The 13,202-nt window shown below is 29.7% G+C and overlaps 1 long non-coding RNA gene across 1 annotated transcript; it reads left to right on the top strand.

Annotated features, from left to right (window-relative positions):
* Positions 1 to 11,724: 11,724 nt before the first annotated feature.
* LOC144567611 (uncharacterized) lies at positions 11,725 to 13,202 on the top strand. The gene is made up of 2 exons (XR_013515461.1): positions 11,725 to 11,847; positions 12,841 to 13,202. It is a non-coding gene; the product is annotated as an uncharacterized LOC144567611 (long non-coding RNA).

The raw sequence follows: 13,202 nt of genomic DNA on the forward strand, positions 1-13,202 counted from the left end.
GTGTATGAAGGTGCGTTTGGATTGGGTTAGAATAGCACTAATCCAGGAATTGCTCCACTATTCTTAAATTGTGTGATTCAAACGTAAAGTTGGGTTTAAGAATAGCTCGGGAAATGTGCTATTCTGCTATTCCAACGAAAAGCTGGGTTAGCAAATTTCTCATATGGCTGGGTTAGCAATATTAATAAAATAGTAACCTACCCATATTATTTTAGATTAAATATCATATCATAGTCATTTAAATAATAAATATAATATAATATTAGTTTAAATATTATATTAAATAAATATAATACTATATTAGATTAGTATTAAATAAAATATTATATTAAATATAATATAATATTAGTTTAAATATTAAATGTAATACAGTATTAGTTTAAATGTTAAATGTAATATAATATTAGTTTAAATATTAAATGTAATATAATATTAATTTAAATATTAGATTAATAATTAAATAACTATAATATCAAATTAGATTAATATTAAATAAAATATTAATTTAAATATTATATTAGTATTAAATAAATATAATATAATATTTTTTTGAATATTAAATAAATATAATATAATATTTTTTGAATATTAAATGTAATATAATATTACTTTAAATATTAGATTGGTATTAAACTAAATATTAAATTAAATATTAAATTAAATATTAAATTAAAAATTAAATTAAAAATAAAATAATATTAGTTTAAATATTAAATTAGTATTAAATTTAATATTAAATTTAATATTAAATTTAATATTAATTTAAAAATAAAATAATATTAGTTTAAATATTAATATAATATAATATTAATTTAAATATTAGATTGAAGTATTATTGAAAAATATGATGCTTTATATATATTTAACAAGTCATTATAAATATAAAAGTTAGTTGAAAAAATAAAAACAAATAAATCATTATTATATTTCTTTCCTTCATTTGCTATTCCTAACATACAATCCAAACAACATTTCTACAAATTCGGAATAGCCAAAGTTAGTGCTATTTTTGAATCCCTTGGATTAGCACTATTCTCAATCACTAACCCAAAAATCGCTATTCTTGAGCTAGATACCTTTATAATTTGTATGTATTCAATTGACCTTTAAAAATGCTAACTATAATCTGACTATTTGTCTGTTGACAAATAAGATGGTCACTAATTGCTTGTACAAACTTAATTATTGCATCGTTGATTTAATTAACATGTAATATTTTATTCTTGCCATCTGTTAAAACTGAACCTGAAATTATAAAAATGGTAAAAAACTGTAGATGGTTCCTTGCATGCGTGCAGAGTGTATGGATAATATTTTTTTTTTAATAGGAGTTAACAATACAAAACTACAGATTATAATTATATTTGTAACTTCAATTTTACTATATATTCTTAGAAGCATGAAAATCATAAAGCAACATTTATAGAAAAAAAAAAGGTTACTCTTTTTTTTTTTAATTATTTTTAGAGTTTCCCTTTTTCTGATGAAAAAAAGGCCGCACAAAACTAGTTCAGTTGTGAAATAAAATAAAATCAATTTACCGCATACATGGACCAGACGCTCATATATATTTTTTTAACTAAAGTTGGGACTTGGGAGTAAGACAAGAATTAATTCGTTAAAAAAAGTAAATGATAATTTAGGGTACACCGTTTAAGCCATCGCAGTCATGCAGATCTGGAAAGTCAACATCAGACTTTTGATGGGTTGGATTTTCTGTGCCCACAGGCCAAAACTACATCTATAACGGGTTTCCCCAATATATAATTTTCTTTGAGTGAGTCTATGGTACTATGCATATCATGGGTTGTTACCGTGCTACGGCTTTATATTCGAGTTTTCAAATCCTAACTGTCGATCCGAACCGTTCATCTTGTTCTCCATATTAATATGTGTTTAGAGACCAAATTTTACATATTTTGAAATTTTTTTACTATTTTTTTAGATATTTAGAAAATCACTTGATCTGAAAATTCTGGACCATCCAAAAACAGTGATTTTCAATTAATCTAAAAAAATAGTAAAAAAATTTCAAAAAATGTAAAATTTGGTCTCCAAACACATATTAATATGGAGAACAAGATGAACGGTTCGGATCGACCGTTAGGATTTGAAAACTCGAATATAGAGCCGTAGCACGGTGCCAAATCGTAATATGCATAGCACCATAGACTCACTCATTTTCTTTTGTCATGTACAAAACAAAAGCTATAACATATAATAACAATATTTCATCTTCATTTACAACTACATTTATTATGTATTTACCCAATTTGAAAATGTAATATAATTCTTTCCTCAAAATAATATATGCAAGGGAAATTTTTGTGATAGTGACCACATATTGGGCTTTTGAATCCATAAGGGGACCGATCGGATTAATTGTAACAGTAATGGATAACATCAAATATTTAGTTATCAAAATGTAAATAAAATTAATGATTCTGTTTCTGGTCTCAGTTTGAAAAAACCGGTGCTGACCGCACATCTCATATGCATCAGTAAAGTTGGTGTCTACAAACTATGACCAATCCACCAAGAAATTTCAACAGATAAGCCCAGTTATGTCATTTAAGAAATAAAAAAATAAAAAACGAAATTTCTCAGATGGGTTCATTCAAACATATTCTTTCTGTCTGAATTCAAACTAGCTATATATTTTAACAGTATTCTTTTTTGTTTTTTCCCCTTATATTTTTAAATAAACTGGATGACAGCTAAGAGTGTCTAATATGAGTCAGCACTCAGCAATGCCACAAATTCAATTTTTTTGTTCTTAAACTATCATGGTAAGGTATTATAATACATAGCGAGCAAAAGGAGTAAGAGGTGACCTTTGTCTCAAGTTTTCCGTTACTTGGTAGGTTTGGATGGAAGTTAGAATAACTAAAATAGTAAAATTTAAGAATAACAAATGAGAATATAAAATAAATAGTGATTTTTAGATTAGTATAAAAATAGTGCTATTCAAATTAGTAAAAATATTGTTTGGATTGTATATTTGGAATAGTGAATAGCTGTAAGTCTGTAACCGATAAAGAGTATTGTTAAGAAGGTGTAAGAGGAAAATAGGCAAGTGAGATCTCAAATGAATTGTCACGATGTAGAGATAACAAAAATGATATTAATTTTATAATTTTGGGACTGTGTTAGTGGAAATCCGAGAAGATAATATTTTTTTCTCTCTTCACAGTTTCGAATAGTAGCTATTCTAACATTTACAAGGAATAGAGAATAACAGCTATTCTAACTATTCCGAATAGCAAAAATATTGTTTGGATGCACATTGATATTCCGAATAGCCCCTATTCTAGAATAACCCTTTATTCAAGCTATTCTCATTTCATCCAAACATACCTTTAAAGATTTGTTTTTCAAAAAAATTGATGGTCAAAGTTTTTACTTAGAAATATATTTATGCATGCATGCAAATGCAAGTATCTCATTTTAAATAGAAAAGTACTATATTAAAAACAGTTATTTAAATATTGAGAGTTGAGAGAATATATTTTTTTAAATATCTAAATTACTTCTTTTTAAACAGATTGTTGGATCAATCTTGAATTAAACCACTTCATTACTTCTCATCTCTCCATCTTTGTCAATTTTTTTCTCCCACTCCACTACATGACCATTGGAGAAGGTCCAAGACATCCATATATACCACCGTTCTTTTCGAACCTATTGGTCTTCGTGCTTCCTTTCCTTGATCCCTACTCTAAGCCCTCTTCTGTCGATCTGTATGAATTAGTCTCATTTAAAGACTGATTATTCTCGTTTAAAGATTTGTTAGTATGAAATATGAATTATGATACGCTAGCTATTGCAATTAATGTCTTAAATAGTCATAGTGTACGTATAACATATAAACTAGCTAGTATCGTGGTTGTTGCAATGAAAATATATTATAAGAGAATAAAAAAAATCTCATTCAAAATAACATATTTTCATAAAAATAATAGACCAACGAAAAGAATAATTAATTAACAATAAAAAAATCAATATATTCTCGTACAAATATAAAGCTTAGTTTTTTAATAACATACTTATGTGTTCTTTTTTACTGGTATATAACATTTTTTTATATTGCTCCATGAGAAAACAAGAGTAAAAAAAATCATCAAAACATTTGATATAAAAAAAAATGTAAAGAAATGAAACCTGACTAATTAATTATCAAGCAATCTGAAAAAAATCCTAAAATGATATTTAAAAAAGATAAAAGGTTTTTATACTAGCACTTTGAACCTAGTTACCCACTTTATTCAAGTTAGCCTTTTAACAAACTTTAGCAGTGCTTCTAACAACCTGGTCCAGAGAATTTATCAACCTCAACTCGTTCTCTCCTCCACACTTCTCTAGTATAGAAAATATTCAAATTAAAGCGATTATCGTCAGAGAAAAACCCTAACTCTAATCCGATCGGGATTTCTCTCGCTCTGATGATTACAAACTCTATTATGATCAGAATTTCTCTCACTCCGATGGCGACGACGGGCGATCCCTCGGCCCCATCACCGACCAACTCTGCTGCAGCGGCAGCGTCTCACTTTGATGTCGACAGAAGATTCTAATAGTGTAAATATACAAGTGTGCGACTCATCGATTGTGCTACAATTGATCGTAGGTTTCAGTTTTTCTATTGATCGTTGTTAATCGGTGGTATCTTGTAAAAAACTGAAATCTACAATCAATAAAAAGACGACCTTGTCAGAGACGATTATTTTATACTATGTGCGAGATGCCCTTCAATCCTTGGTACTACCACAGTTGCCGCCATCAAATATCAACAAGGTTTATATTTATAAACTCTCTCAATTGATGATTATTTTGCGTTATTTTAATTTTTAGATTCAAGCTATTAGAAGAGTTGCTATTTTATTTTCTTATTTTGTCAATTAAAGTATTTAGATTAGAGCTTTTAGCTTCTGTATAAACAAGTTTCTGATTAATTCTTCATGTAATCATTTGATTGTATTTTTTTTTTGCTTTTCTATACTATCTGATGTAGATCTCGTCATATTATTTTCCGTTCGATCCAATCCTCCTGAAGATCTAGAACCGAGAGAAGATCAAGTGCGTGCTTTTTTTTTTTTTTTTGAAAACTTGGTAGTAGCTACCAAGGTTCGTGAGGGGGAATCGAACTCTCGACCTTTGGGTATAACAACTCTAGGACATTTTTCTAGCCAATTGTGCTACCTCCCCTTTCTCCAAGTGCGTGCTTTTCTTTTCTACTTTCTTCGACTCTAATACCATACGTAGATTACAACGTTTGTGCTAGATTCATGAATATTAACAGTGTGATATATCATTGATTTAATGTTTCTTCGATTGCTACTAGTGAAGTGACACTAGCATGAAAGCGGAATAATTAAATGTGTTCATTTTCATCTTAGAAGTTGTGACAACAGCATTTTATTTTATAAAAAATGTGTTCATTTCAAAATCAAAGAGGAATAATTAAATCCAAAAACAAAATATCAGGAAGATACTATATTGCCGAATCATTTTATTGTATTAAATTAAGGATTTTTTTTTCAAAATAAATATCATCTGTAGCTAGTTTGGACCATATTTGATTAAAAAGAATATTTGGATCCTTGAAAAAGGATGTTTGGCAAGCGCGTTGCTCGATTCCTCAAAATAAAGCTAATCAGTTGCAGTTGCTTCCTAAACTTGCTGCTAAGTGCTAATTTGAGATGCATAAGAAAAAAAAAAAAGAGAGCATAAGATGAAAATTCCAATACTCAAATATAACTCCAATCATTATATGATGATTAACAATGTAATGAGAAAGTATCTATTGTTTCTTTTCCGCGGAGATTTTTAGAAAGTTTTGGACAACCAATATTTATGCAGAAAAATCTTTGAAATAAGCGATGTGAATATCAATTTTTCATTTTCTTTTTCTGAAGTGGGCCTAACAAACAGGGCCCGTAAAACTATAAACCAATTTAACAACCCAATTTAATTATGGGCTTTTTGTTTCTTTCTTTTTTAAAGTTGTTTCTTTATTTTTATTTTTATTTTTATTTTAAGAAAAAAACCCGTAGGTATAGGTAGGGGTGGCAACGAATCGAACCGAATCAAATTTACTCTAGGTTTGAGTTTGGTTTGAATAAGATTCGAACCAAATCTAGTTTGATTCGTTTCGAACCGAACCCATTTCGAATCGAATTAATTGCGAACTACACATTTTTCGAATCGAACCCGAATCGAATCACGAACTAAATTATTTTTTAGCAGCCTTAGTTATACCGGTAGTTCGTTCCAATTCGAACTCATTTTGAATCGAATTAAACTCGAATCAAACCCAAATCGAATCACGAACTACGAATTTTTTTGCCAGCCCTAGTTATAGAGGTGCAAAAGGATACAGATAATCCACTCCGTATTCGGAGATTATCTGAATCTGGATTAAATGAATACAGATAATTGCGGATATGGATACGGATAATTGCACAATAAAATATGATTGCATATCAAATTTTACATTATTTTGAATTTTTTTACTATTTATTAAGTATTTTACAAAAACTAGTCCAATTTAGAATTTTGTACCCATCTTAATAAATAGTAAAAAAATTCAAAAAAATGTAAAATTTGATTTGGAAGCACATTTTATTGTGGAGACCATGTTGAACGGTTTGGATCAACGATTTGGACTTTCAAAATATAGAAAATAGTGTGGTAACTCAAAATTATTGTAATTGGACCCTCTCTCTCTCTCTCTAGGGCTACGCTGAGCCATGGAGTAAAACGCATTGGTGCTCCATGGCACTATATTTTTATTTTGAAAATCCAAACGACAGATTCGAACCGCTCAACATGATCTCCATATTGAAATGTACTTGGAGACCAAATTTTATATTTTTTGAAATTGTTTTACTATTTATTAAGCATTTTTGAAAATTGCTGATCCGATGGTCTAGAAAATTTTACTGTTTTTACTGTTCACAGCAAAACAACAATTTTCAAAAATGCTTAATAAATAGTAAAAAAATTCAAAAAAATATAAAATTTAGTCTCCAAACACATTTCAATATAGAGATCACATATAACGGTTTGGATCGGTTGTTTGAATTTTCAAAATAAAAATACGGCGTGGAGTACAAACGCATTTTACTCCATGACTCACCGTAGCTCATCCCATATATATATATATATATATATATATATATATATATATATATAGAGTTAGGCTGGGGTGCTATGGATAGCATAGTGGCCTCCCGTGCTACGGCTCAATATTCAAGTTTTCAAAATCCAAACGGTCGATCCGAACCGTTCATCTTATTCTCCATATTAATATCTGCTTGGATACCAAATTTCATAATTTTCTGAATTTTTTTACTATTTATTAAGCCACTTTGAAAATCGCTAATCCAACGGTTTTACTGTTTTGTGCAGCCACCGTTGGATCAACAATTTTGTAAAATACTTAATTAATAGTAAAAAAATTCAAAAAAATGTAAAATTTGGTCTCCAAGCAGATATTAATATGGGGAATAAGATGAACGGTTCGGATCGACCGTTTGGATTTTGAAAACTCGAATATTGAGCCGTAGCATAGATGCCTCTATGCTATCCATAGCACCCCAGCCTAACTCTATATATATATATCCATTCTATTATTAAGCACGTTGGGTGTCCGATCCTCCAACGACTACGATTGAAAGATAAAACTTCGGATTAGATCTCAGCCATCAAATTACATAATTTGTCTTGTTTTGATTAAATGCATATGTTTTATGTATAGAAGTCTAAATTTAGTTAAAAACATACTCACCATATGTTCTGTCACACGATACGTTACAATTAAAATTGAATAAACTCTGAAATTTAGCGAAATATTTATTTGTTTCCATATTTCTCCTTTTCAATTGAGAAAACTCCACCTTCCATTTTCTTATTTCTTTGTTTCCTTACTTCTTCGTTTTTATACGGATCACAATGGAAATTTTTTTTTTTATATTTCCTTATTTCTCTTTTTTTGTTTCTATACATATTGTTGTGGGCAATTTAGAATATATTTCCAATATAGAATATATCAATGTGTGTGTATTCTAAATTGGAAACAAATTAAAGAAGAAGAATAATATAAATTGGAAACAAAGAAGAATATAAATTGCAACGTTTGTGTGAATATATATTTCTCTTATAATATATAAATCACGATTAAAGTTAATTAAAATACATAATCATATAAATTTTCTATTAACATGTGTCTTAATTTTTGGATAATTATTATTTTCATTGATATATTTTTTTTATAATAATATGTCTCCGTTGCAACGCACGGGTATGATACTAGTATATATATATAGAGGTTGGCTAAGATCAAAGTGGTAGTTCCTGAACTTTGGTGCTACCAATTCATTTTTCAATTTTCAAAGTTCAAAACATCAATTCGAACCGTTCAAGTTGATCTCTATATTAAAATGTGCTTGGAGACCAAATTTTACATTTTTCTAAATTTTTCTACTATTTATTAAGCCACTTTGAAAATCGCTAATCCAACGGTGGCTTAACAAAACAGTAAAATCAGAAGCCACCGTTGGATCAGCGATTTTTAAAGTGGTTTAATAAATAGTAAAAAAAAATTCAAAAAAATGTAAAATTTGATCTCCAAGCACATTTTAATATAGAGACCAACTTGAACGGTTTGGATCGACGTTTTGAACTTTGAAAATTGAAAAACGAATTGGTAGTACCAAAACTCAGGAACTACCACTTTGATCTTAGTCAAACTCTATAAAAAGTTTTTTAAAAAATCTTCACAAAAATTGCGAAGTCGTGGGGGAGAATCGAACTTTCGATCTTTAATAACCAACAATATTAATTTTTTTTTCTATATGCTACCTCCCCTTTCTAAAAAAGAATTGTACCTTTTTTTTTTTTTAAAAAATTACAATTTTTTTTCACAAATACCGTGAAGTCATGAGCGAGACTTGAATTCTTGACCTTTGAGTAAGCAAAGTAATAAAAACTTTTATTCTAATCAACTGGGCCACCACTCTATCTCACTTTATAAATAGTTTTGATAGTGGAAAAACAGATTATTAATTAATAAATGTTTCCTCTTCCCTGTAAAAGGAACAACTGAGATCCAATCGAACCTGTTTCCAAAAAATTATCTCAAAGTCATGATCTTCTTCCTGGTCAACCAGAAAAAACAATATATTTTGTTGAGATATATCATTCTTTGTGTTTTCTCTCTATTTTATAAGAAAGTCAACTAGAACATGATGTAAAGCAATAGAGTGCCATCGTTTTATGACGTACTTGCTTTAATTCTAAGGAAATTGATTAAATTAAACTAGGCTGTTTTGGGGTTAGTTCCGGAAAAAGAAAAATTATTTAGAAGAAAAATATTAACTTTTAAAATAAAACAATATAGAAAATTTTGTGCAATGAAAAACTGAAGACCTATATATTGATAAACAGTACAATTAATCGTACAATAATTCAACAAAAGAATACAAAAAAAATATATTGCTTCAAAAATTATGTTGCATGTCATTTCCATTAAACACATAACCTTCAGAACGATAATTACTTAATGCGCATAATAATTTTCTATAATTGAAAAATATATAAAGATTATTCTTTTATAAGGAGCCAAAAGAAAAAAATAAGTGTTGAAATTTAAAAATATATTCTAGAACTAGAAGCAATGAAGAGGATTCTAGAAAATGTTACGCAGAATAAGATGAAGTTAAAATAAACATCCCAACATTATTATATGGTTTAGATCAATTCCAAAAAGAATATTCTGTACCATATGTATTGCCAAGAATAATTTGTACCATCCCATCACGAGCACTCTGCATTATTGGAGCACTGGCAACACATATGGCCGGAATTTTTATTTTTATAATTAAAAAAAAAACAAATAACTTTTTTTTCCTCGAAATTCTATTTTTATCAGGATCACAGAAGATCGCAGATTTGTTCTGTGACTCATTTTAGAGTGAAGAATTTAGTTTACAGATTGAATTTGTGATTCGAGCCAAAAGAATCACAAATATCTGCGATTCTAGTAAAAATGTAATTTCGATAGAAAAAGAGTTATTTATTTTTTTCTTTTTTGAAGATGGTAAAAATAAAAATTTCGGTACATATGGTACATAGCTTATAAAAATAAAATAAAAATTAACTCACTGGCTTGAAATCTGACGGCTCTAATTAATTTCACTTTCTCCTTTGAGTCGATCAACAAACCCGATTGAATCTATTTCTCCGATTTTCTTCCCGCCTGGGGCACAAACAAGTAAGAATGCCTATACTCATCATAGTCTCAGCAGAGCAGCCATAAGAAATTCAGGTTTCATTGTTAAAACCCGCTATAATGAAGTCGCACAAATTTTATTTCAGACACGTTTTAAGGAAAAGACAACATAATGCCTATTTTGGATCAAAGCCAACGAGAATCTTGATGTATATCAATGGTGTGATTCATTTGCTGCGGTGAACTCGAGTGCGTGTGCGTATTCTCTGAGATATCTCATATTTTGCGTGACCTATGTGTCCGGTGCCTATTCGAGAATACTGCAGGGCCAGTATTATTTGAGCTTTGAGATTCGTGCAGAACGTGTTTGAACGGTTTAGATTTTCCAAAAAGTCACGCAAAATATGAGAAATCTCAGAGGATGCGAATTCGGTGAAGTCTTCCTAGCTAGGGGCCAGTATAAATTAACTCACCGTTTGAGTATGAATCTGTACCGTCTGATCAGAATCAGAAGTAATATGATGACCCATGCCTCTGATGTACAGAATCCTTTTAAAATTCATGTTAATTTATAACGAACGGACCGGATTCAAACTCAAACGATGAGGAACTAATTCCAGCTTTGATGGCCAATTATTATTATTATTATTATTATTATTATTATTATTATTATTATTATTATTATTATTATCCAAACTCGCTCACAATTCTAAATACCCTATCCCAAGTTACATATCTCTGCTGATAAGTTCGAATTTTGTATAAAATTAAATATCTATATAATTATACTTGGCAGAATAAGTTTCAAACATGTCATGAAAGGAATAGTAGGCAAGTCCAAGAAACAAGTGTCTCAAGCAAGAACTTCCTATTATAAAAACAATAAATTCATTTTACTCAAAAAAAAAAGCAATAAATTCATAAAACTTCCAATCAAATGATTAAGTCGAGTCAGCGACTAGAACCATGCCTAACTTTGTTGGTTCAGACGACAATATTTTACTCGAAACCAATTAGGTGCTATTCGATTGGATATTAGAAACATATATAAAACCTTTACCTTTTTTGTAATGCAAGAATAAAAAGTCAATTAAGTTCAAGATCCATTTAACATGATCCAAATTTAATAGGATAAATTTTGTCAGAGGTTACTAAACTTTGTCTTTTGTCACGAATTGGTTACTCAATTTTAATTTGTTTCTCGATAGTCACTGAACTATGTATTTGTTTCGATTAAATTACTCTGCTAGTTTTTTCATCTAAAAAATTAACAGAATTGACGTGGACTCCAACTCACCTGTTTATGACCAATTTGTGTAAGTTTTGTTGAGACGTGAAATATTTCTATCTATCAATCCTTCGCACCTGACTATCCTTCTCCTCCTGCATCCCTCGTCGAACCCTCCTTCCTCTATCCTTCCTATCTCCTCTCTTCTCCTTGTCGAGATGAAACCCCAACAATTCAATCTCCTTCGTGCCTGCCCGACTGCCTCCTTCTCCCTCTCTGATCCCTCCTTTCTCTCTTGCCTACCTCATCTGACATCTCTCCTCCTCCTCCCTCTCCACCTCCTCTCTCCTCCTTGTTGAGACACTTCTCACTTTACCTCGTTGGTCAGGTTTGATTGAATCTCAAAACAAATTTAGGTTGAATTCTCTATAGATTTTCGATTCATCATTTTCTCTAATGCTAAATTGTGAATCACAGTGGGTTCATTTTTGATGGTTGAGTTTGATTAAAGCATATTAAACTCGATGAATACAATTCAAGCTTCCTTCGTTTAATTGGTAATTGATCAAGAGAGGGATCAAGTATAGTAGCTTCATGTAATTGGTAATGTTGTAAATGTTGTAAAAAAGTGGGCTTTAATTAGGAGCAAACATAACAAAAACTAGTTTAGCTTTTAGTACCTGCAACTGTTAATTAAGATCATAGTATCTACTGCTTATGCATAAGATGTGAAAAATGTTACAACATGTCTAAATTAAGCTGACTTAGAAATTGAGCAATTAACTAAAGGGCCCTGAGGGGATGCTCCAAATGTTGTTCAGGAATTACTAAATTGCTACAGTGCCCTGGTTTCAACTTAAAAAAAAAATAAACTACCATGGCACAACATGTACTCTCTTTCTCCATACATGCTTATTGCATATAATAATTAACAAGATGTTTAGTTAGATTAATCCTGCCCTAAAACCTCTCAAAAAATACTGTTACAAGTAAAATATTATGAATGTCCTTGCAAATTTCTTCACACTCATTATCTTTAATTCCAAATTCTCTCTCTAATTTTCTTTCTAATTAAGTTATTAATAGATATTGAGATTGCAGCCTACAGTTTCTCTTTATCATTTGGTCTAGGATGTAGATTAGTACCAGAAATGTCCTATGATGTAATGTTATGTACAACTTATGGTATATTGTTGTGTACTGGATAATCTAAAAATTGTTGATGAACATTATATTTGATGTATGCTTTTGTTCAAATAAATGGTAATGTATCCCATAAATAAAAAGTGACGAAACCTCTAAAATTAATTCAGGAGGTGACTATAGTTTGTTAGTAAATTTGAAAATCTAGCTAATTATTGGGCCCATTATGATTGGACAGGACTTGAGATTTGGAAACAAAATGAAGGAAAGACCAATGTCCTTGTTGCTAATGGATTGTATCGGTAAATTACCAGTGTCTCACGGTTTCTAAAGGTGGTGATCGAGTAACAATCAACCATGGCGCTTAACTCAAGTTAGATATAGATGACTTGTATTATTGTATACTGTTATAGGTACTTGCAAAAATGTTGACGTGTTGTAATCTTTAGAGTAGTGTTGAAGTTGTGTTAAGTTGTAGAAATTTTGTATTTTTATTAAGATTATGAAGTCATGTATTTATTTGCGAGTTTCTTTTATTGCTCTAAGAGAATGTAAACATATTTGAATCTGATTAATTGATCATTTCTATTTGTTGACTTA

The sequence above is a fragment of the Carex rostrata genome, chromosome 16, assembly GCF_964058835.1.
Source record: "Carex rostrata chromosome 16, lpCarRost1.2, whole genome shotgun sequence".
Lineage (NCBI taxonomy): Eukaryota > Viridiplantae > Streptophyta > Magnoliopsida > Poales > Cyperaceae > Carex > Carex rostrata.